The following is a 24,346-nucleotide window of genomic DNA, read 5'->3' on the forward strand; positions in this document are numbered from 1 at the left end:
TGATATACTGTTAGGTGGATTACCCATCCATTTTTGCTGTTTTATCCTTGCAACAAGCAGGGCCGACTATTTGATTCATGTACCATTTTCGTTGTATATTTTTCTACTGGGAAGTGACCGCCATGGGATACCGCATTTCCCAGGGCACTTTGCATCTGGTCTGGGCCGAAGGACTGTGCACGTAACTTCTGAGTTAAAGTGGTTGGGAGGCTTGTGGGCCCTTTCCACTGTGGACTAAGGAAAGGAAAGCTCCAGTGGACGGAGAAGTCCAAATCTTGCTCAGGATACAGTGGGACTTCCCATAAGTGAAATACATTAATAGTAAGCTACTGAGCTGTAGAGATTGATCTTTATGGCCGCTAGAGTAACCTTAATTAATACAGGTGTTATTACAGGCTTACGTAACACAGGTTCGTAGATGTAACTTACTCCAAATTGCATAAACAATAAGGAGTGGGGTCAGGATACAAATCCAGGTCTGTCTCCAGAGTGATTCTTTTAAAAGTCTATTCCTGTGGTTTTAACTGCTATCTATCTGTTAGCTGTGTTGGTTTCTCTATTGTCAGTCCAGACCTCATTTTGGAGGCTTAGCTTGATGTAGACAGTTGCCAACTGATTTCCCTATTTGAAAGTCTATATCATTAGGGCATAAAAGAAATTCTTTTAAAATAATACCCCAATATACAATGGATTAAATGCATAGATTTGTTCGTTGTTTGTTTGTTTGCCCAGAATCAGTGATCCAAGCCAAATGCTTGTTCCTGCCTGTCTGCTTCATTGAACCTGTTGCTTCTCTCCATAGTGTTCATCTGCCATCCACTAAGGTGGTGTCTCATTTGCATAGTTAAAGTGAACCCAACTCCTGCTTATCTGAGAAGAAATCTGAGATGGACAATTTCCCTTTAAGTACAGGACACAAGAGGTTGCACACTTTGGGTCCTATTCCATTGTTAGGAACTTACTGTGGACATAAGGAGGCTGGACAGTGTGGTCACTAATAGGTGATTATGTGCTCAGCTGAAAGACTTTGGAAGACAACCGTCATCCTGGTCCAAAGGCCCTCAGCCATGTACCCACACTGAATTCTTGTGTACTCCCTACCTGGGTTAATGCCCACACCACCCTCCCTGATGCCCAGAGACCAGGGTGATATACTATGACTTTTTCTTTTACCTTCTGCTCCATTGCCAGTCACTTTTATCTCTTAACTATCCTTTGAAACTGCCCATGCCATGACCCCCCCCCCCCCAGTACTACCCTGTTGTGTACCTTCATCATCTTTCCCGTAGGCTTCTAGGATGGCCAACAAAATGGTCACCCTGTCTCAGTATGAAACCGTCAAGGACATCCTTCACACTACCAGGAGAGCGATTTTTCTAAAATGCAAATCTGATGATCATTTCACTCCCTTTTTACAACCCTTCAATGATTTCCCGTGGCACAAGTCCAAATGGCTTTGCAGAGCACAAAAGGTCCTCTGTGGTTTCGGCTTCAGGTCTCTCCAGCCTCATTTCTGACACTTTTCTATTCCCCTTTCCCAAACATATCAACCCACAGCTTCAGGAACACTGAGCGACGTCAGACTGTTTTGTTTCTTCGTGTCTCTGCCCATGTGTTCCTTCTGCCCAATGAATGATTTTATATATATATATATATATTTTAAGACCCAATATAGTAGACACCATTTCTTGTATGTGACATGATCCCAATGCACTCCAAGCAAAGTTTATCACTCTTGCCTTGTTATGTTTCATTTTTTCTGTGAACTTTGTTGACTATCTGTTCCTTTTAGGTGTTGATTTAAGCACTGGGTGTGATGATCAGACATAGATATGGTCCCTGCCCTTGTGAAGCTGAAGGTCGAATGGCAGAATTGGACATAAATCAAATATTTCCACAAAGAAATGTAAAATTATAACTGTGATAAGTACATGAAGAAGAAGAAGAAAAAAAAGAGAAACAATGCTTAGCCCATTGTGGGGGAACTTGACTTTGTCAGGGAGTACAGGGCAGAGTTTCACCAAGGAAATATGCTTAAGATGAAAAGTGAAAGCTGAATGGGCCAGGTGAGAGAAGTGAATTATAGGGGGAGGTAACAATGTGTACAAAACCTTTATGTTAGGAGGGAAATTTGGGCATATAGGGGAGAAAAAAGTGTCCCTTGATACTCTTAAGGTGCCTGAATGAGTTTGAAAATTAAATTGACAAAAACAGGTTAACAGGGGAAAAAAGTTACACAGATTTTTTTTTCTGTATTTTTCTGAAGCTGGAAATGGGAGAGACAGTCAGACTCCCACATGGGCCTGACCGGGATCCACCCGGCACGCCCACCAGGGGCTACGCTCTGCCCACCAGGGGGCGATGCTCTGCCCCTCCAGGGCGTCGCTCTGCCGTGACCAGAGCCATTCTAGCGCTTGGGGCAGAGGCCAAGGAGCCATCCCCAGCTCCCGGGCCATCTTTGCTCCAATGGAGCCTTGGCTGCGGGAGGGGAAGAGAGAGACAGAGAGGAAGGAGGGGGTGGGGGTGGAGAAACAAATGGGCGCTTCTCCTATGTGCCCTGGCTGGGAATCGAACCCGGGTCCCCCGCATGCCAGGCTGATGCTCTACCGCTGAGCCAACCGGCCAGGCAGATTTATTTAATATACATCTTACATGAGATGGGAACCTCCTTAAGGAAATGAAGACCCCAAGAAATGGTTAAACCTGGGTGTTTAGATGTCAGGTTTGGTTAAAAGTAGAAAGTCATGGAAAGATGTGATTGGGCATGACAAAGGAGCCAAGTGTAGTGACTGGGGGTGGGGGGGCCTGAGCAAGGCCTGCTTGTTTGGAGTCTACTTGGTGTTCAACCATCTCGGAGACAAGAATGTTCCTTTCCTTGGGGTATGGATAGGACACCACTTACAGAAGGTCTCGTGACTGCTATGGGGAGAGTAGGGTGGGGGAGGATCAGAGAGTCTGTCCTGCTTCTGCCATTATCACAATCTCCTTCAGTTCAAAATACTCAGTATGGCCAAGTGCATAGTGTGGGGTAGCATGTACTGAACCCCATCACGATATATGAAGGGATTAAATAAAGACCAGGTTTGGTGGGGCCACTGGGTGGGGGATGAGGTTCAGGATTCAGGAGAAATAGGTGGGGACAAGACTCTTCAGAACCCCATAAGCCACATGAAGGAGGAGTCTCTTTGTTCTAAGAAGAATGGAAAGCCATTACAATGAGATAGAGGAGATAAGACCAGGCCTTAGTTTATTTATTTATTTACAAGATTTCATCTTGGCTGACATGTGAAGTGTGAGTTTGAGGTTTAGCCTAGTGGATGAGACCTCTTAGTTTAGATAAAAGCTAGGGACATATGGAAATAGGGTTGTGGAGAGGAAGATGAAATAATTCACATTTAGAATTAAGGAGAACAGATGAGGGGAATGAGATGTCAAGGATGGCCCCTGTGTTTTGGGAGGGCTGAGGCACAGGGCCTGGAAGAAAAAAGTTTGAAGAGAGTGTGAATGTTGAGGAACCTTAAGGATACCCAGGAGGGGCCGTTCTATTACTTTATATCCACTGGATCCTACTGACTTTTATGTGCATTCCTCCTTGTTAGAATGTGAGCTTCTCAAAGACATGGAGCAGTATTTTTTTATTAGTAGTATTAACCTTGTCCATTTTTGTATCCCCAGTCCTGATGGCTGTAATTTTCACACAGTATTTGTCCAGTAAATGTTTGGGAATAAACAATCTACTGACACCAAAGCCCACACAATTCCTCCCTCACCTGTGAGAAGGGCAAGAAAACACTGGAAAGGCAGGTTGGGGCAGCACTGTAGCATGTTTTAAATCCCTATCTAAGAAGTTACATCATGACACACCATGTAATTAAACCTTGAGTTTACATTTATTTTCCAACCCAACCTTTGTTTCAAAGGATGCTTCAATTATTATTATTTTTTAAACATATAATGTTTATTCAAGAGGCATTTTCTCCTAAGCAAATTGAACCCAGCCTAACTACAGAAAAAGCTTGGAGATCACACTCTAAAAATGAACTCTGCCTTCATGTTGCTGGCTTAAGTGAAATTAGGATGAACTTACAGGGAAAGGGTTGGGAGACATAAAAGAAAGCCAACCTGGACTATTTCTTTTTCTCTCCTATTGGAAGTGAGTGTTCAGTCATTAGGGAAGATCTAGGGAGGGATTCAGACATGTGCCTGGTCTGTTGCTGGGCTATTTTTCACAGCACAGTTGTGAAGGAATTCAAGTTAAAGGGCTACTACCACTATTTCTTGGAGTCATGGCAACAGAATATGTTTTGAATCTGTTGACTTTAGTGCTGACCACACAAACAGCTACTATCTGAAAAAAAAAAAGTTAAATGCCCTGTGATGTGTTTGGGATGTGGGGCCCTTATGATTGGCTTGTGTGAGACTGTTTCTTTTCGAATTTAATTTGCTCACAATAATGAATGGCGCTGCTTTAGTTTCCCTAAATCTGGACAGCGATGAGAGCTTCTACTCTAATCCCGAAATTGGATACATCATCCCTTATAGGTCTGTCTGAGATGTATATTTTATAAGGCACCATACCTATTTTATCCCCACAGGAAGTAGACAGATAATTGAGACCGAAGTGGTATGAACGTATATGTGTGTGGGCGCTGTTTATTCTCCTCCCTTGGAAGAATGTGTAATCCTTATCTAATGTAAGCAGAGGGGAGAGTGATTGGCTTGAATGAGCCCACAGTTCTTCTTGTAGATCTTTGATGATAATCAGAACTGAGTATCATGCGATGGATGGCCCAATCAGATTGATTTTAATGGCCCACTGGGGCAAGCATGACTAAATCTAGCTACCGACTCTGAGGCTGATCTACACCCTGCAGAGGGTGGGCTGGGTAATGACCCAGTCATTTCAGGACACAGAGATGGCCATGCTGGATGCGGGTCCTCGTGCTATGGGCGTTTGCGTTCAGAATTTTTGATGTGTGGCGAAGAGCCCAGGATCCAGCATGAGGACTGGCTGGGTTCATTTCTTCCCGTAGACGCTTGCCAGTGGAATAGCCTCGGTCCTCTTACATCTCTTTCTGTGTCTCAGTTCCCCCACGTTGAAGATGGGGTTAGGATTGTACTTACTGCATAGAGTGTTTGGAAGAATGGCAAGCCTTAATACTGGTAGAAGGCTTTGAACAGGGTCAGGCACGGAGCAAGTGCTAAGTGATTTCTGGCTAATGTCATTACATTAGGAAATGCTTGCAATGTGGGCTTCACAGAGACAGAGATGGATCCGTGGAGGCAAGGGCAGTGCAGCTTTTGAACAAATGTAAAGAATTTTTAGCTTTTTGGTTCAAGCCCTGAACACACATCATCTGCTTGACCTTTCAAACTGACTTATCTTAGAGACTACTTTCTATAAATAGTCTCTAAACATTTCAAAAATTATCCTAGAGGAGTTGAAGATCTAGGTGTCACTTAGTGAAGGTTAGAGACCTCAGGAGGATTTAGTTCTGTGAAAAGGAACCCTGAGAAACTGTATCAGCCTGGACGTGGAAACAGGTTTGTTAATGATTCTGATAATATCAATCATTTATCAAGGGCTTACTGTGTCACAGGAACTTTTTAAATTTTTCATTTAATCCTTTAATTTTGTTTAACTCTTTAATCATTTAATCATATTCAATCCTTATAAAATTCCATGAGGCACTGTTATTTGTTTCTTTTATATAACTAAACTGAGGCTAAGGGAGGTACTGTGGTTTTCCAAGGATCCAGAGCTCTTTAGAACCAGAATTGCATTTAAACTCAGTTATGATGAAGTGCAAAGCTAGTGTTTCTTAACTTTTATTTCTCTCTATATGCTATTATACATAGTAAAAGCTATGATCAATATGACAGTTAAAGTACATTAAATGCCCTAGAGTTAAGCCTTTTTTTAAAGTTAGAACTGTACAGATAAGAAAATTGAGGATTAATGAAGTTGATTGGTTTGCCCAGGATTATTTGGTTACGGCATATCCCATGTGTAAGGCACCAAATTTTCTAATTTGTCCATACCCATCTAAAACTAGATATTCTTGCCAATTCCATACTTACCACTGACTCAGTGGGCTGACATAGGGAAAGTCAGCAGATACACCAATGGGCAGAAGATGCAAAGGTGGGGTGGGGCAAGCGTCAGGATTGTGGGGAGAAAGCTGACCTGCAACTAGCCTTCACTCTCCATGCAGGTTCGACAAAGTCACACTTGGTTGCCACATTCTCAGTGACATGATGACTCACTCCTTTTATTTTCTGTTTTTAAATTAATGATGTCAAAATTATAACAAAGAATATCTAAGTTAGACATTAGTAAGAATATTCTTACCAGCTTGGGTGTTAAAATTGCTAAAGGGTTATGCAGAATTGTTTCTCCCCTATGTTTGTAAGATAGGATATTCATTCTACCTGTTACCATGTCAAATATAAGGAGGTACCATCAGGTTAAAACATTCATCTTTTGGATAAAATTAGTCCATTCAATACAACAAGAGTTAACTCACTTCTTTGAACACATCAGACAAACCATGGGTTGTTATTAGTTTGGTCTGACTCGGTAGCAAATCATTATACTTGACTTGGGAACTCACCAATGAGAGGACAAGTGGAGTTAGCACCTGCCAGTGATTGCTGTTATCAGTGCTGTTGGCTTTGCAGATGCCTCTCAAAATAATTAAGATATTTATATCCATAAAATAGAGAAGTGCCTATCTTAATCCATTTTATCTATAACACCTATATAAAATCCAGACACTTTGCCAGGCTGAGTATGAGATCAGCGTCTTGGAAAAATACACACATTAATAAATCATTCATTCAGTCTACCCTGCCCTCTGTATCCACTTACACCAGAAATTACCATTGAGAAAGAGAAATAGTCCACAGATGGGAAATCAGCCTGCTATAAATTCATTCATTCATTCATTCATTCATCAAATTTACAAGCAGCTGTTAAATACGAGACACTGTGTTGCATAGTGAATAAAACATACAACAGTCTCTGGGCTAATGCAGCTTTTATTCTAGTGCAAAGACAGTGAACAATATAAGTAGGTGCTAAGAAAAAAGCCAAGGGAAGGGAAGGGGACATGAAATGTTGGGGATTGATTAGCAATATCTGCCTGGGTGCCTGGGCTGGGTGAGGTTGGGGTCAGCCATCTATATGCTATGTGGTTGTCATCTGTGGCCAACCTGGTGAAAAGGAGGCTGGCATACGGAGTCTAGGACAAGACCTTGAACCTCTCTCTACTGAGCCACAAAGCAGGCTAGATGTGGTGGACTGGACTTTGACTCCAATTGAACAGAGATGATGTTAAAGAGGTCAGGGCTCACCTACCTCAATGGAAAGACCCTCTAAGGATATGATGTGTTCTAGAAGCTAGAAATTAAACCCCTTGGAGTTCACTAAAACCAGAGCTATTCATGAACCTTTTTGCCACTAGACTCTATGATATTTTTTGACCTTCTAGCCACTCTTCTTTTTTTTAACTTTGTTAACATTCCCTGTGGCATTCTTTCCTCCAACTTGATCTTGAACACTGAATAGCTTTCGACTTCCATCTTGAGTACCTGAGCTATGAGGGCAGGGGTGTAGATGAATGCCACCTCTCTACTCCCCAGGGCAAGAGTGTCTGGTGATAGGGAGAAATGTGTAGTTTAAGAAAGTTCTTAAGTAGATTTTGATACGGCATCTGGCACATGTCTTTCCCTTTACAAATTGAGAATGTCTGCTGTCTCCTGGGATCCTTTGATGATATATCTGGAGCTGCCAGTTGCCCCTTCTAGTTCAGTCCAGGACCTAAGCAAGCAAACACATCTGTGTGCATTTATTGTAAGCACAGGACCTTCAGCCTCTACTCCTTGCCTGAGCTAGAGACAGCCTAGGGAACGGGACCCACTGATCGTGGAAAGGAGTGTGGACTGTGTAGAGTTTCTGCTTTTGCTCGGGGCTTGTGGAAAGCAGCCTTGCATAGCCTCAGAATGAAAAGCAACTCTCATTCCCATTTCATGGCACAATGTTCTCTTGGAATATTCTTTTTACTGATTTATACAGATTAATTGCTAAACACTTGGGCGATAAAATCGAGCTTTTGTCTGGTGAATAAAGTCCTTGTCTTTTAGCCTATCCCATTGCATTTCTGGGTATGGGCTACCAGATACCCCAGTTTTAACATATGTGCCCATGCAATCTGTTGTAAATGTACTATTGTAATGTTGTTGTTGTTGTTTTTCCAAGACCCATTTGACTTAATTATACAGAGCTCTAATAAAAATCATGAGAGAGCGGCAATGACCTGTGGCAGTCCAAGTGGTGGAGGAGTGACATGTTTAGGAGCAGATGGGGAGTGACGACAAGAATATGGCATTTAGGACTAAATCTGAAGTTTGACTGGGATTTTGACAAATGGAAATAGTAGTGGGTTTTGAGAGAGACTCAAAGGTTTGGACAGAGTGCCAACCCTATCTGGTTTCTTTAGAATAGGTTAAGATTTTGTATGGTAAACAATAATCCCTGGCTGGATAGCTCAGTTGGTTGGAGCATCTTCCCAATACACAAAGGTTGTGGGTTTGATCCCTGGTCAGGGCACATCCAGGAACAGATCGATGTTTCTGTCTGTCTCTCTGTCTCTCACTTCCCCTCTCTCTAAAATCAATCAATAAAAAATTTTAAAAGGAATGAGAAAATCCAGAATAATTTTTTTTTAAAAAATTGTGCAGAGACTTGAATACTAGTTTGAGATGTTTTTTCTTGATTTGGTAAGTTATGGGGAGGTACTGAACTTTTGAACCATAGCAGTGATATTATCAGAGCCAGGAATGACCTGCTTTAGATAGAGTTTATCTCAAATGGGCCACTCTGTTTAGGAAGAGTTTTTATCTATATAAGCACATAAATATGTACATATAAATTTCCGCAGCCAAAAGAGCAGGTTGTATTTTATGGCATAAAATGATACATTTTTGGCTCTGACTCAGCAGTCATAAAATCTAACTATTTCCAAGAATAAGAAAGATAGAAAAAAACTCCAATAATTATATGGAGGCCAATCCCATGGCCTTGGGTATAGTAGCTAACACTGAATTTTAGGGTAGTTATATGTCTATATATATTTCAACATGAAGTTTGGGCATAGAAACAGACCATATAGCTGATAGGTAGCTGCTCTGTGAACTTCCAGGTCCACTGTCTACAGTGAAATGTTCTTGTATGCATTTATAAGCAACTATTAAGGAGAACTTGAACCTTTTCCTGTCTGTTGCACTAATAAATTTTCCAAACTAAGGTGGGAGCAAGGGTGCAGTATCTATGTATAAGTTCCAGCTCCCGGGGAAAAGGAGGTGACTCCATGAGGGACTCTCCATCAAGGAAGCACTGGCACTGAATGCAGACACGACTAGTTCTAGCTGTAACTGGAAAACTGACTAATGTCACCATTAATTAAAATTAATGCAACCTAAGGTATTAATCCAAGGCAGAAACATTGGAGTCGTGTGAAATCTGGTGACCATGAGCAAGGGGCACCTTATCAACTATCCTGGAGAAAAGGAGTCGTGTTTAGAGTACTGTTATTTATTTGTCTTTAATTTTTCTGATATAACCTAACAATGGCAAATTTCTTTTTCTTTTTTGGGGGGTGGGGTGGGGGTCCCCTAAGGTTAAGCCAGACCATTAGCCAGAGGACAGTGAGGTTAGGGAGAGGTTTAGTCCTGCTGTAGTATCTCTACTTAGCTTGCAAAATAGAGACAATGATGGAAAATGATCAGTCTAATCAATACAAAGTTTAAACTGCTTTTATTGGTTCAGCTTTTAAAGTTTCTCTATTCTCAGTAGATGGTACACTGAGGGAAAAGGAGACTGACTAATGTCACGATAGGCGTATAGAGTATGGGAAAGCATAAGATTAGTCAACATCTATTGTTTGCTGGGAAGACTTCACAGTGCTGTTCACTTCTTCAGAGTGAAAGGTGTAAGTTCAAAGTCAAGCAAAGATGGTTGTCATGGTTAAGGCAGTAAGGCTGGGGACAGGGTCATGGTCATAAGGGGAGGATAACAAAACTCAAAGCCAATGTCCCATGTCAGCAAAACTGCAGGCTGATCAAGCAGCTTGGAACAGGAGAGCTGATGTTACGAAGATGACTGCTAAGGGAATTTTTGTTTCAGAAAGGCACCACTCCTGCTCAGGGAGGCCGTTTCTCCTAGACAACTCCGAGCTTTCCCTCTTTTGTATGCCCTGTACCCCGAGGTAAAACCAGGTGCCTTTTGCAATTCCATCCACCCAATTCACACGTAACTAGATACTTTCAGGAACAAATCATAGAATGACTTAAAAATGAAAACAACCTAGAAAGCTCTGAGGCCAGGTGGTGTGTGTGTGTGTGTGTGTGTGTGTGTGTGTGTATTGTAAACCAAGGGGCTTCTGGAGCTACAATGAAGCAAGACGGGGGCATGACAGAAAGGGGGTGTGACCTTCACACTGCCCTTCACTCAGAGAAGCTTCCCTTTGGTCTCTTGCATATCTGAGTTCCAAGTACTATTACCTTCAGAGCAATGGCACCCCTTGGTTGAAAATTGTTTAGAATTACCCTGGCTGGATAGCTCAGTTGTCCTGGTATGCTAAATTCCGGGTTCAATCCCCAGTCAGGGCACATATAGAAACAGATCAACGTTTCTGTTTCTCTCTCCCTTCCTCTCTCCCTAAAAATCAATCAATAAATTAAAAAAATAATTAAAAAATAAAGAAAATTGTTTGAAATCTATTGCTCAGAAATTATTGCATTTAAAGACTTCTATATAACTTCAGGATTTCTTTTTGTCTTTGGAAGAATACATATTTTTTATTCTTGTGGTGAAGTCTACCATTTTGGTTGCCAGCCTGGAAATGTTACATTCCTACTTAATTTCTACACAGCCAACTGAATTCACCACAATCTGAGTCAGTCACTGTGATTTAGTTCCTAACATAATAATTATATGACTTCAAGATTTATTTACGTAGAAAGTGAAATAAGGTGAAGAGGAGACTCCCCCTAGGAGACACAGTGCAATTTCACATGTTAGGAAATCATAGGCCAGAAACACTGAGATTACCAGGATGAGGTGGGTGCTCGGCTGATGTCTATGTGCAGGTTGGAGGAGGAAGTTTAAGCAGGACACTAGTGTGCACAATCTGTTACCATGGAGACGGAGGGATGCACGTGCACGTGAGGGAAGTCCAGAGCGTGGTAGGTAGTTGCTATTCCAACCAGCCAGGGAGTCCATAAAAGACCAGTGAGCAGTGACTGTGGTTTTAGGGAGGACCTGTGCACAGGGCCAGCATTCAGGAGCTATGGGCAAGTACCCATGCGGTTTAATTAAGGCTCAGGAGATGAACAGTTCAACAGTGCGGGCCCCACTACTTCCTAACTCATGGCTCTGATCAAGTCATTTAATTTCTCTAAACTTCAACTTCTAAATTCTAAAAAAAATAAGATACTTCCTACCTTATATGGTTATTGTTAAAATAATATTGCACTAGCATATGTCAGAACCACACTAAGTGTGCAACATGTGCTTGCTTTTTAAAAATATGGTTATTAGAGTTATGCCTACAGCAAAATAGGGATCTGATGATTGGAACAAGGAATTTAGTTACTGGAGTTCTATACCCAGTCAGCCCAAGACCAGAAGAAAGAGGACAACAGCATGATATTTAGCCTTCTTAGCTCACCTCTGACTAGGGATATCATAGTAGACATTGCTCTTGGAATGGAGCTGAACTTGCATGTCTGTCTGACAGGGTCTTTGGAAATGAGAGGTTCACTAGGACTACCAATTAGGCAGGATGTTGCACTTACTTGAATTATGCAAATGAGTTCACATGGAAGCATGTTTAACCCATGATCCTTCAAAGCTCTTTTCTAGAAACTAAGACGTCACGTGAACTTTCCCCAAGATTTGTTACTCACCATAGAAGTGTCACCTGTAAAGAAGAGTTTTACAATGAATCTCAAATCATAGAGTTTATAAAATTGTTTTTTGTTGTTGTAACATTCAAAATTAGCTGTGACATGCATGATAAATGGGAATACTGCTGATTTCCACCCCATGATGATGCTACTATTTTCTTGCAATTCTCCTTACCCAGTGCCCTGTGCCTCTCAACACTTGCTGCTCCAGACCCTTGCTAACCTCAGCCTCCACTTCAAGACACTCTGGTTCTGTGGCTTCAAGAACTGGCGTGGAGACTAGTCAGCTGATGAGATAATGGTAACTCCCTCTCATATAGCCGGTTGTCAGTTACAAAGTGCTGACTCCTTTGATCTCATTTTTATCTCCCTCCCCAGTATTTTCTCTTATCCTATCGGCTGCCTTTTCATTATATTGGTTGTTTCTTTTGCTGTACAGAAGTTTTCAAGTGTGATATATTTCTTGTTTATTTTTGCTTTTGTAGCTTGTGCTTTGGATGTTATAGCCCTAAAATCATTACGAAGACCAATGTTAAGGAGCTTTTTCCCTATTTTCTTCTAGGCGTTTTATGGTTTTAAATCTTACGTTTACGTCTTTAAACCATTTTCAGTGAATTTTTGTTAGTGGCATATAATATTTGTGAGCTTCATTATTTTACATGTGAATATCCAGTTTTCCCAGCACCATTTATTGGAGAGAGTAGAATTTTCTCCATAAAGGAACGATATCAGTTCTCTTGTGTGAGTCCTAAACTAGCTATGAAGGTGACTGTAAAAGAGGAATTCCCAAAATGTTTAGAGCAATCACAGGTTCACTAAGGAAATTACACGCCCTCCCCAAGGGATGGTTGTGCAGAGAAATGCTTGTGTGGAGTTGTAGTTTCTGGTGTGTTGAGAAAATACCACTTTCGTTACAAAAAAAGCTTCGCGTCATCAACGGGGTTCTGGACAAAAGAGCAGGGCATCCACCTGCCAGGCCTTTGCTGACCCTTCATGGTGGCTCTCCGTGTTTGGAGAGAAGTCAGTCAACTGAGTCATTTTCTGAGCTCCATGGTCATCATCCTCCGGGCTTACACTGAATTGTTCACTTTGACCTTCACAGGGAGCAGCTCTGCACTGACCCCACCCATTGTTATGTTGGAGTGGCCCCTGTGGAATGGGAGAGGACCCAGCTAACACGGGTGTTGTAAACTGACTTCCATTAGAATTCTATAGGACATTTTTCAGATATAATTTGACCTATAGAGCATCTCGATACAGGCAATGGTTGACTTTGCACTTCCAGGGTCTGTTGAATTATTGCAACTTGGCTTGGTCTGGTTGGGCAGATGGGAAATGGTTTTCCTGGTCTGATACATTGAGACTTTGGTGTCATTAGTCCATAGCTATCCACGTTTATATTAGGCTTCCCAGGCACTGTTAGACATATCTACCCTATATACTTCATCCCACAATAATTACACAGAAAATTAAAAAGAATCAATTCCACTTTAACAATCTTTCTGCTTAACCAATCTTTTGCTCTGCTTACAGGTCTAATTGCTTTAATTCTCACCTTATTCCTCTATACAGTAGGGATCCTACCCACTCCATTAGATCATTACAAGGGGTAACTAGAATTAGAAAAAAGATATCCTGAACTGTGGAGAAGATACCCTCATTGGGTTTCTTCCAGTACACATTTCTCTCTGGCCATTCATTCATTCAATCCTCTGACACATTTTTATTGGACATCTACTCTGCGTAGGTCCTCTGACAATGCTCTGCCCTCCTAGTCTGTACAGACATAGTGAGGCAGAGAGTAAACACAATAAACCAGTAAATTATGAAGTATATTAGAATCTGTTAAGGACAATAGGGAAGAACAGAACGGGAGAGCAAGTGGGGAGGATTGCGTGGTGGACGAGGTGGTATTTCTGTTTTAAACCAGATGCTGGGGGAGATGGGTTGGTCCTTGCTGTGAGTATGCTCCCTGAACAAGCCTTGAAGGGGGTGAGGGTGTCCATGCAGCATTTATTGAATGGCATTCCCTCGGACATTTGTCCTGAGGAATGTCCAGCTTAAAGAGAGTTTTCCTGTTCAATAAGTTTGGAAAGAATAGCTTTTACACATTCACAGTGCTTGTTAGCATACAAAATAATTGGAACAGGCCTGCTGGACAGGAACCCACGGAGCCTCTCAATGGAAAAATTTAAAAAGACCTTTCTTCTTCCCTTCCCCTTCCTCCTTCCCTCCCTTCCTCCCTTTCTTTCTCCTTTCCTTCCTCCCTTTTTCCCTAACATATGAGAGCGGCTAGACCATAGTTCTCTGCACTAACTTCAAATGTGGACAGAACCCTGCTGAAACTAATACAAAATAATATTGAATGTAAAATATAATCAAAAAATTTTTTTCAGAAAAGAAACCCTAGAGATGAAAGAACTCTAAACACCCCAGGTACAAAATAAAATCTGAGATCTATAGTTCTATTTAGAAATGTATGGTACAAATATAGTTTGTCTATAAATATTTAAAATCACCAACACTATTTTGCCTTGGGTGTTATATAATTTCATATTTTGCAGATTAGATTTTATTCAAATAACGGCCACCTCATTGCAGCTGCTCCTAAATCACTTACATTCATAATCCCACCCCCACCCCATCTTATATTACCAGTTTACAGCACTGCTGATTCACTCAAGATTCACAAGTAAATTTCTCCAGCCACAGAGCTCTTCAAAATCTTTCTAAGGTCAGTGGAATCTGGCTTTAAACCTAACATGTCCCAAACCAAATTCATTATTTTCTTAACATAGCCTTTATCTATATATTAATACATCCGAAACTCCCTATCATTAACTCAGTTGCCCAAGACAGACACGGAGGGTCTGTTGGTTCCAGTTTCCTGCCAACTCTTCCCCCAATCTTCCTCCCCACCTCACTGCCACAAGTTGGCTTCACACCCTCATTCTATGCCTCCTACCGGCTGCTGGGGACCTGACCAGCACCTCCCCAAGCAAGCAGTCTCCGCTCACCCTGATCTACCTTTCTCCCCACACCCAGAGCTGTCCAGATGGCTTCAACAAATGCAGGACCCTCTTCTTGTTTTAACCCAGTATTCAAATCTGTCTGAAAGGCTGGTGCACTTTATTATGTCAGGTAAGTAAAATACCTTGAAAAAATATTTATATATAATATATATATATAAATATAAATATAAAATACCTTGAAAAAAATATATATATATTTGATGATTGAAGTTTTATGGTGCCTCAAGTTCATCATTCTGAATATTGGTGATTTTTGTGCACTATCAATGATGTAGCCAGTATGGCATGTGGCTTAAATGATTGTGCTATTCTCTTAAACTCAGTTTTAAACTAAACTATCCTGATATCAGTGGTTCTTGACCTTTCAAGAGCCATGAAGTCTTCTGAGAATGTGATGAAAGTTATGGGTCTTCTCTTGAGAACAATGCACATGTAGGTGAGCGTGCATGTGTGTGCATGCACACATACACATATTTTGTCTACACCTTCAAAGCTTTATTAATTCATCCATGGATCCCTAGAGCTATCATGAAATCCGGATTGAGAACCCTGTTTTTGAATGAAATTATTTTCAGTCTTTTAGGCCAGAGGCATGGTATATATTTCTATTTTAAATCAATGTTCTAATGACAGTGGGCTGACTGTACTACCCTCCCACAATTTGCACCATGTCTTTGAGTCTGGACTGGGGTGGGGTGGTATATCAGCACAGCCAGCCTGATTTTGCCCTTAGCTACCCTACAGGACATTGTGAAGTCCTGTAACTAACGAGCTATAGCAGAAAATCAACTTAGATTCTCCGCCAGCGGCCCTCTACATTCTTGGGTTCACCTGCTGGACTAATTTTAACAATTTTTAGAAACCAAACTCTGGCGTAAAATGAGGCACATCTCACATAATATTTAGTTGTCTTGGTAGAATTCCTCTCCTTAGGCTATTTCATTCATCTTCACGAAGACTCGGTAGGAAGGTCAATGGATTATGAGCGTGCAATGCATAAACATAAGTAAGGAAAGGAACCCAGACAGAGGCTTGCCCGAAGTTAGTTACATCAGGAAATATGTAAGAGGTCCCATTCTGATCCTAGTCCCCAAGAAAACCTATGCTCTTCGACTAACTTCATAATTTAATTCAAGCTACGCATGAGCCGAACACACCCCGGCATCTGGACCCATTCATATCAAATGAAGTCTCTATAGCAATCTGATTGTTCTAGAAAGAAAGTTGTTAGGCTAGCATGAATGATGACTAATAATATCTGGTTGGTATGGTGGGCTATGGGTACACACGGTTATTAATCATTTTATCTCAAATAAATGGGGCCATCTTGGCAAAGATAGATTTGAATATATTTTTGTATGTAGATTTATTTTTCTGAACTACGCTTAACTATGCTAGGAAGTAGAAATATGATCTTTGATAACTTTACCTGAGCTCCTAACATGTCTTGTGTATCCTCCAAACCAGGGGTCCCCAAACTACGGCCCCACGGGCCACATGCGGCCCCCTGAGGCCATTTATCCAGCCCCTGCTGCCCTTCCGGAAGGGGCACCTCTTTCATTGGTGGTCAATGAAAGGACACATTGACCATCTCATTAGCCAAAAGCAGGCCCATAGTTCCCATTGAAATACTGGTCAGTTTCTTGATTTAAATTTACTTGTTTTTTATTTTAAATATTGTATTTGTTCCCATTTTGGTTTTTTTACTTTAAAATAAGATACGTGCTGTGTGCATAGGGATTTGTTCATAGTTTTTTTTTATAGTCCGGCCCTCCAACGGTCTGAGGGACAGTGAACTGACCCCCTGTGTAAAAAGTTTGGGGACCCCTGCTCCAAACCAACCAGTCTTATTGACTTAATCCTTTATCTCTGTCTCACTTCCTCCTTCTCTTTCACACCCTGTTTCACACTCATAGATGTTTAGAGTGGAGGTAACTTGGAAATCGGTTAACTCTCCCCTTGTGCATGAAGGATGCTGAGGCCCGGAACAATTAGATAGTATGCCTGAGGACACTTGCAGTGGGTCCGTAACAAATGCAAGATAAATAAGATCACAGGTCTACTGACTTATTTTCTTTTTTTCTAGCAGAAAAATTAATTTTTGACACTCAGAAAATTTAAAAAGTATATATACCAGGGAAAGGCTCATAACAGCTAAAATAAAATAATGAGTACATTTATAATTGCTTTCCAAATACTACAATTAAATATATGCCCATCTTGCTTGCCCCTGCATGCTCCCATTAAATTCTCCCCCATCAAAATATGCTTCTCCAATCCAATCATTTTAATCTCATTCGGTTGTTTTCTAGGGTTTCTCCAAAATATGGGGAAATAAGCTTGCAGTTTCTCTAGGTAAAAGGATAAAACTGTGCTACATAAAACTTCTCTGTTTCTGTTGCATTGAACGTTGGCACCCTAGCTCTCCAAATGGCAGTTTTCTCTATTTGTTTTCCTGTCAATTAGTGCATCAGAAGCTATTTAATGAGAGCCAGTGTTGTCCTTGACATCATGTTAGGCATCCTGAAAGATTCAGAAAAAAACCAAATAAACATTAATCCCATCATAAAGGAATTGAGAGATGGAGAAGAGACAAAAATCAATCAATCAATCAATCAATCCCACAAACAGTTAAGGAACAGTGATGTCATATGTAGAAGTGAACATTGTGGAACAAAAATAGAGAAAGATCAATACGTCCAAGAATAGTAAATAATGGCTCTGTGGGCAAAGTAAGATTTGAACTTGGCCTTGATATACACATATAATTTGAATAGCAAAGCGGCAGACCAGGGTGTTGAGTGCTTGGGCAATGACATTGGGGCAGGAGTTAACACTAGGTAGGAGGTGGGCAGTAGGTGACCAACATACCTCAACCAAACACGCAAGATTCTAGTCCCTGGAAAGAGAGTTGAATAGGCAGGTAGGCAGGCAGACAGGGAGCTGGGTAGTGAGGGCTCAAAACATTGGACTTTGAATCCCAGCAGTGTAACTTTGGGCAAATTACTTGACTTCTCTGTGCCTCCATTCCTTTGGGTAAAATGGGAATGCCAATAATCCCTCTCTCATGTTGTTGTTGGGAAGATTTAGATGTACAGTTCTAAGCACAAGGAAATGTTAGAGCAACACCTTCAAAGTGTTCCATCCACCTTAGTAAGCATTTTCACGCCCTTTGGTTTTGGTTGGAAAGTTAAAGCGAACATGGTACAACAATATTAACTATTATATTTAGGGTAAAGCGAACATGGTACAACAATATTAACTATTATATTTAGGGTAAAGCGAACATGGTACAACAATATTAACTATTATATTTAGGGTAAAGCGAACATGGTACAACAATATTAACTATTATATTTAGGGTAAAGCCAGAAAATAAAGACGTGAAAGTAGCCTGAGGAGTCTGAACTTGAAAAGACAACAGAGAGCTGTTCTTAGGCAGAATTGGATTTGGGGAATCTGGGTTTAGAAAGGCTCTATTCAAACCTCCAGGGAACTTGAGAACTCTGCCTGTACCCTTTGCTGGTTGCTCAAACATCTCAGCCCTGGGGAAGGAAACCTCTTGGCTCCCTGTACTGGATGGGTGACAAAAGAGCATGGAAGGCATCTGTCTGGGGAAAAAATTGGATTTCTTTCTTCCTTCCTTCCTTCCTTCCTTCCTTCCTTCCTTCCTTCCTTCCTTCCTTCCTTTCTTCCTTGTGCCTGAGGCTGATGGCTGATGCGCTTGGACCAACCCAGCTATCCCCAGCGCCGGAGGGGGGACAGCATTCTAACCAGTTGAGTCACTGGCTGCAGGGTGGCAAGAGGGAGATAAGGGGGAGAGGGAGGGGAAGAAAAGCAAATGGTCACTTCTCCTGTGCGCCCTGACCAGGAATCAAATCCAGGGATGTCCATACACCAGGCTGATGCTCTATCCACTGAGCCACTGGCAAGGACCAAAATTGGATTTTAAAGGATTAAAGTGAGTCCAATTTTTATAGTTCTTTCTCTTTGCAATGGGCCTTTACAAGGTCCAGTGCAAGGTTAATAAGTAAAAAAGCTGGAGAACTGTGTTGGTAGATTGAATATTAACATGCCACTCTTGGGTAGTTACTGGGAAGTTATCAGCTACACAGAGAAAGGATGCCTACTTCCAGTCCTAAGGCCCTTGCCTTGTTTAGAATCACTATCGGCACTGATAACCTCTAAGCACTGGCAAGACTGCACCAATTCTTCCTCTTGCATTCCAAGGAGACTGATAAGCAGGGCCAGGGAGCTACGTTCAATTATTAAAGGGCAGCGAGGCACCATTCAAGTAGTATCTGTCTACTAGTCAAGAGTTCTGAAAGCCTCACGCCCTAACCCCCTTGGGTTTAAGTTAGGGAGACTCTTCCTTAATTCTTATAGTCTGGTCTTTGCCTAACTACAATGTCTTCTCTGTGGAATTTGCTAGAGATTCTTGGTCCAGGACTCTGAAGGGAAGAGATCTAACAAGGTACTACTTGCTATTTTCATTAAACTTAGCCAACCTCTGAAATAAGTAAACTATTTTTAAACCTTTGGCAGCTTCAGTTGATCTTGGATGGTTCGAAAGTCTTTGCTTTTCAGATTCGACACTCTCTTCCATGGTTTTTTTTTTGGTTTTTTGTTTGTTTGCTTTTTGCAACTTCGGCTTTTGCTGTTACTGTTTGGAAATTTGGAATCAGTAGGAACAGTGACTTTGCCAATGCATGATGGTGACCAAGGTCAACAGGAGACTTGGGGGGGGGTGTCCTAAACCCATCCTGCACCTCCAAATGGGATATTAGTGCTAAAGCAGGATAAAATATTTGCCCAAGCTGACACTGGATATTTATTTTTCTGGACGATACACATGGTGACTAATGCACACAGTATGATGATGACTAGGAGCTACAGAAAACACACCAATGTACAAATAACACACAAACTAAATAATATATATATGACACAACTTCTGCTCTACCTGTCACCACCTCAAAAATATTTGAAAATGTCTGCAGAAGTGCCCTGGCCGGTTGGCTCAGCGGTAGAGCGTCGGCCTGGTGTGCGGAGGACCCGGGTTCGATTCCCGGCCAGGGCACACAGGGGAAGCGCCCATTTGCTTCTCCACCCCTTCGCCGCGCTTTCCTCTCTGTCTCTCTCTTCCCCTCCCGCAGCCAAGGATCTACTGGAGCAAAGATGGCCCGGGCGCTGGGGTTGGCTCCTTGGCCTCTGCCCCAGGCGCTAGAGTGGCTCTGGTCGCAACATGGCGACGCCCAGGATGGGCAGAGCATCGCCCCCTGGTGGGCAGAGCGTCGCCCCCTGGTGGGCGTGCCGGGTGGATCCCGGTTGGGCGCATGCGGGAGTCTGTCTGACTGTCTCTCCCTGTTTCCAGCTTCAAAAAAATGGAAGAAAAAAAAAATGGAAGAAAATGTCTGCAGAAGTAAATATTTAAGTTTGTACATGAGACCTTTCCTAACCCATTCTAGAGACCATAATTACAGAAATGACAGCAATAATATCTTTGTATTTTTTTTAAAAAAACTTTTCTGGCTGTTGGAGAAGAATGCAATTAAAAGCCGGTTATCCTTTCTGTCCTTTCAATCTCCCCTGATGGGTCAGGTGCCAGGAGTCTCCCCAAGTCTCCTGATGTGTCTCTCCAGCCCCTCATGTTCCGGGCCTGGGCGCTTCTCTCTCCTGTGAATCTCTTTCTTTCCTGCCCCCTCCTCATTTTAAAAAAGGCTGTAAAGAACTTCTCTGAGAGACAAAAATAGCTCCAGTTGTGGGAGGCCTACACCCAGGGAAGGCGACTGAGAGGCGCAAGTCAGCAAGTGGCTGCCGCGAACATGAGTGTCTGGCCCCTCGTGGGCGCGCCTGGCTATCCTGGTGCCACCAATGCTGTGCCCAGGCCCGGTGGGTAAAAGGGAAGCCGGTTTTGTTTTTACTTTCCTTTATTTTTCTGCGGTGGGAGGTGGCTCGGGCAGGTTTGGGGGTCCGGGAGTGGAAGGGATGGGAAACCCCGGCATTCGGGAGCTGCGGGGCTGGTTTTAGCTTCCCTTCCCCCCTTTCTACAGCCCCCCTCCCCGCAAGGTTTCTCCAATGTATTTTGCCCAGGCGGGGATTGGCGACAGTCAAAAGGGAGCAGTTGGCACTGAATGTCACCCTGAAGGTAATATGAAAGACAAAAGATGAACGCATGCTTGCTCGCTGCCGTTCGCCGCCGCGGCGGCAGCGGCGGCGGGGGCAGCAGGATTTAAAGGGGCAAAAACCCCACACGCACAGACACACATCCAGAGGTGCCAATTATGCAAACGCAATAATGCAACCGAACCAGGGCTGGGCCAGGAGTTTGTCTTTTTTTTTTCCTTTTTTACTCCTAAAAAGGATCGATATTTATTTTTTTTAAAAATAGAGAGAGGGGAGGGTTGCTTGGGGGGGGGAGTGTGAAGAAAAACGCATGCAAACAGAAACGTGCACATACCACGTAACCACCCGAGGAGAACCTGGCAGCCTCTCTCTTCTTCTGCCAAGTTATCATTGAGAAAACAGACAGGCATCATGACGTCCTGGGTCACAGGGAGTGCGGACCGACGCTACCAAGAGAAAAGGGAGGCGCCCGGGCGCTCCGGCTAGCCGCGGGCGCCCCTCTGCCCCTCGCAGCCCGGCTCGGTGAGTGACAGCCTCTCGTGACGCGGACCCGGGGGGCCAGGCCGGCCCCGTGCCTGCGGGGGCCCAGCAGGCGACCATGCCCTTGCCGGCGGCGGGCCGGCCCGCACCCCCTCGCTGGCTGAGGTCGCGGGAGCCCAGTGAAAGGAGGCGTGTGTAAGACGTGCAATGTTCCTGCATGGGGGTTTGGTAGACTTTCCTAGCCAAAGACACCGGCTTGGGCTTGCTCCTTTAAAACCCCCGACGACTCACCTGATTACCCTGCAGCAGTCCTGACCCTGCCAAGGTAACTGGTCCAAATCCTTCTCATCAACATCTGGAAACAGACATTGGCATCGGGGGCATTCTCGGTTTGCAGTCCTGGTTGAAATCTATATTACCACCCCCTCCCCCTCTTCACTTGTTTAGAGTGTCTTGGAAAAAAAAAAAAAAAGAAACAACAGCAACCCCTCCCTCAATAACACAGTCCTGAACGCTGTCCACCTCTTGCAGACCTGCCTCTCACCGCGACTGCAAAACTGCAGGCGTGTGTGTGTGTGTGTGTGTGTGTGTGTGTGTGTGTGTGTGTATGTGTGTGCGCGCGCGCGTGCGTGCGCGCGCTACAGACACAGATAAATTCTAATTGCAAGGAGATTTGTTCTTTAAACACCTCTCCCTCCCCCCTCCCTTCCCGGATAGAGACTTCAGTGCTTGGTAAAGTGGCCAAGAGTGAGGGCAGAGTTAGGGCGCCGGAACTGGCAGGGGCAGGGGTGAGTCCTCTGGTCTTCCGGAGAGAGGGGCCATGGGAAGGGGTCGCGGGGAGAGGGTGGTGGGTCAGGAGTTGAGGGCTGCTGGCAGGGGCTGAAAAACCCTCTGGTGATCGCTACTGCTGTCGTGCTGCCTAGGTGTCTCCCTTCTGTCCTCTATGGCTCATTCCCTCCCAGATCCCCAACCCTTCACCCTCCCAAGGGAGTCTCTGAACTTACAGGAAGGTCACCCCACCACCCTTTGAAGTCTTCCAAACCATCTACCCGCTGCTACCCCTCAAGTCCCTGAGAAGCGTCTGCAGGATAGCGTTCCCCTTCCGATCTCCCCCCCCCCCCCCACACACACAATGTTTGCTGATGGGAGATTCTGGGAGAAAGACACAGAGGGCAAATCTTCCCTCCTCCGCCCCTTCCTCCCTTCCACAACCCTTTCCTAGCTGCACCCCTCCCCCTTTCCGAATCTTAATGAGCAATTCTGGAAGAGTCCGGAAGGGCCTGGAGAAGCCCCTCATACACACACACACACACACACACACACACACACACACACACGCCTCAGCGCTGTGCAGTGATTATGTATGTGTTTGTTTATTGTGCTTGCCTCGTTATGTTGTGAATTGCCACATGGGTCTGCTTCAGCTCGGGAAGTATGGTTGTTGCTATGTTTGTGTTGTACTACCAGAACCGGTGGCCGTACAAGACACAGACACGCACAGAAAGCAAATGATTTTGCTAACATAAACCAGAGAACAGTGTCAAAAATAGCACCTTCTCTCTCTAGCTAAAAAAAAAAAAAAAAAAAAAAAAAAAAAAAAAAAAAAAAAAGAAAGAAAGAAAAAGAAAGAAAAAAAAAAGAAAAAAAAAGAAGAGAAGAAATTCTCAGAATGTGAGTTAAGAGAAGCTGTTAGGACCACATAGGACCTCCTACTACTTTCAAAACACTCCTGCTTAATACTTTAAGTCAAGATCAAGAGACCTGTGATGTTTTTGAAGTGCCCAGAGCAGCTGAAGACTTGGTCTAGTTTTGAAGAGAAACTCTCTTTGTTTCTCAGGCTGCCCAGAGACCAAATAGGGGAATGTGTTTGGAAGATGCCCAAGTTCAGAAGCAGCAGGCAAAAGGGGAAGCAGGGAATGGGATTGGGAGTGGTGTCAGGGTTCTCTCTCTCTCTCTCTCTCTTTTTCTTTCTCTCTCTCTTCTTTCCCTCTCTCTTTCCTTCCTTCCTCCCTCCCTCTTCCTTCCTTCCTTCCTTCCTTCCTTCCTTCCTTCCTTCCTTCCTTCCTTCCATTTCTTCATTTCTTTTCTGTTCTTTTTTCTTTTCTGTCAGTAAGTTTGATGTTATTATCATGAGTTAACCAACTTGAGAAACACTTCAGTCCTTGTGGGGAAGGGAGGGAAATTTGAATAGTTCTCAAGTCTGAGTCGAGGAATAGCTGATAGAAAATAAGGGACTTAGAAACCTTGATAAAGGTGAAGAGACTTTGATAGGGCCTCTCTCCCTCCAGATGGGAAAAACGCATGTGTCATGAAGCTGACTTAGATGAGCTTTCGGACATGTGTCTGTCAGCTGTGCACGACTTCATTATTGTTATACATCTCATCACTCCTTTAACCCGCGTTACAGTAGAATACAATGTGTGTGTGTGAAGAGGGGTAGCTCAGAGATGACACTGTCCATGGACTGGGTTAATGGACATCGATAAAGGATCATTTATTTTCTCTAATAAATCAAAACAGCATTTAAGTCTTCATGCATGCTATATACTCAATGAAACCTGCTGGTCTTCTTTGGGGGGAGCAGAGAGACTTCCTGATGGGGTTGAATTTACACGAAATAGAGCAGCTCAAATCAATGAGGTTCCTGCACATGCCACTACATTTTTTCTGGACAGTTTTTTCCTCTGAAAGGAAAAGTTAGCAAGAGAGGCCCGTGTTCTCCTCTCCCACTGAGTACC

General features: G+C 43.1%; 1 protein-coding gene across 9 annotated transcripts in view; it reads left to right on the top strand.

Annotated features, from left to right (window-relative positions):
• The window catches only part of ESRRG (estrogen related receptor gamma), a 563,558-nt gene that overhangs the window by 16,196 nt on the left and 523,016 nt on the right, over positions 1–24,346 (top strand). The window contains exon 1 of one of the 9 annotated variants that reach the window (XM_066238144.1): positions 21,461–21,650. The exons of 7 other annotated variants lie outside the window; for them this stretch is intronic. The gene's annotated coding sequence lies outside the window, so the exon portion shown is untranslated. Of the gene's footprint in view, positions 1–21,460; positions 21,651–21,706; positions 21,934–24,346 lie in introns of those variants that run through there. One more of the 9 variants, XM_066238154.1, reaches the window with a different exon arrangement.

This window comes from Saccopteryx bilineata, chromosome 1 (assembly GCF_036850765.1).
Source record: "Saccopteryx bilineata isolate mSacBil1 chromosome 1, mSacBil1_pri_phased_curated, whole genome shotgun sequence".
Classification (NCBI taxonomy): domain Eukaryota; kingdom Metazoa; phylum Chordata; class Mammalia; order Chiroptera; family Emballonuridae; genus Saccopteryx; species Saccopteryx bilineata.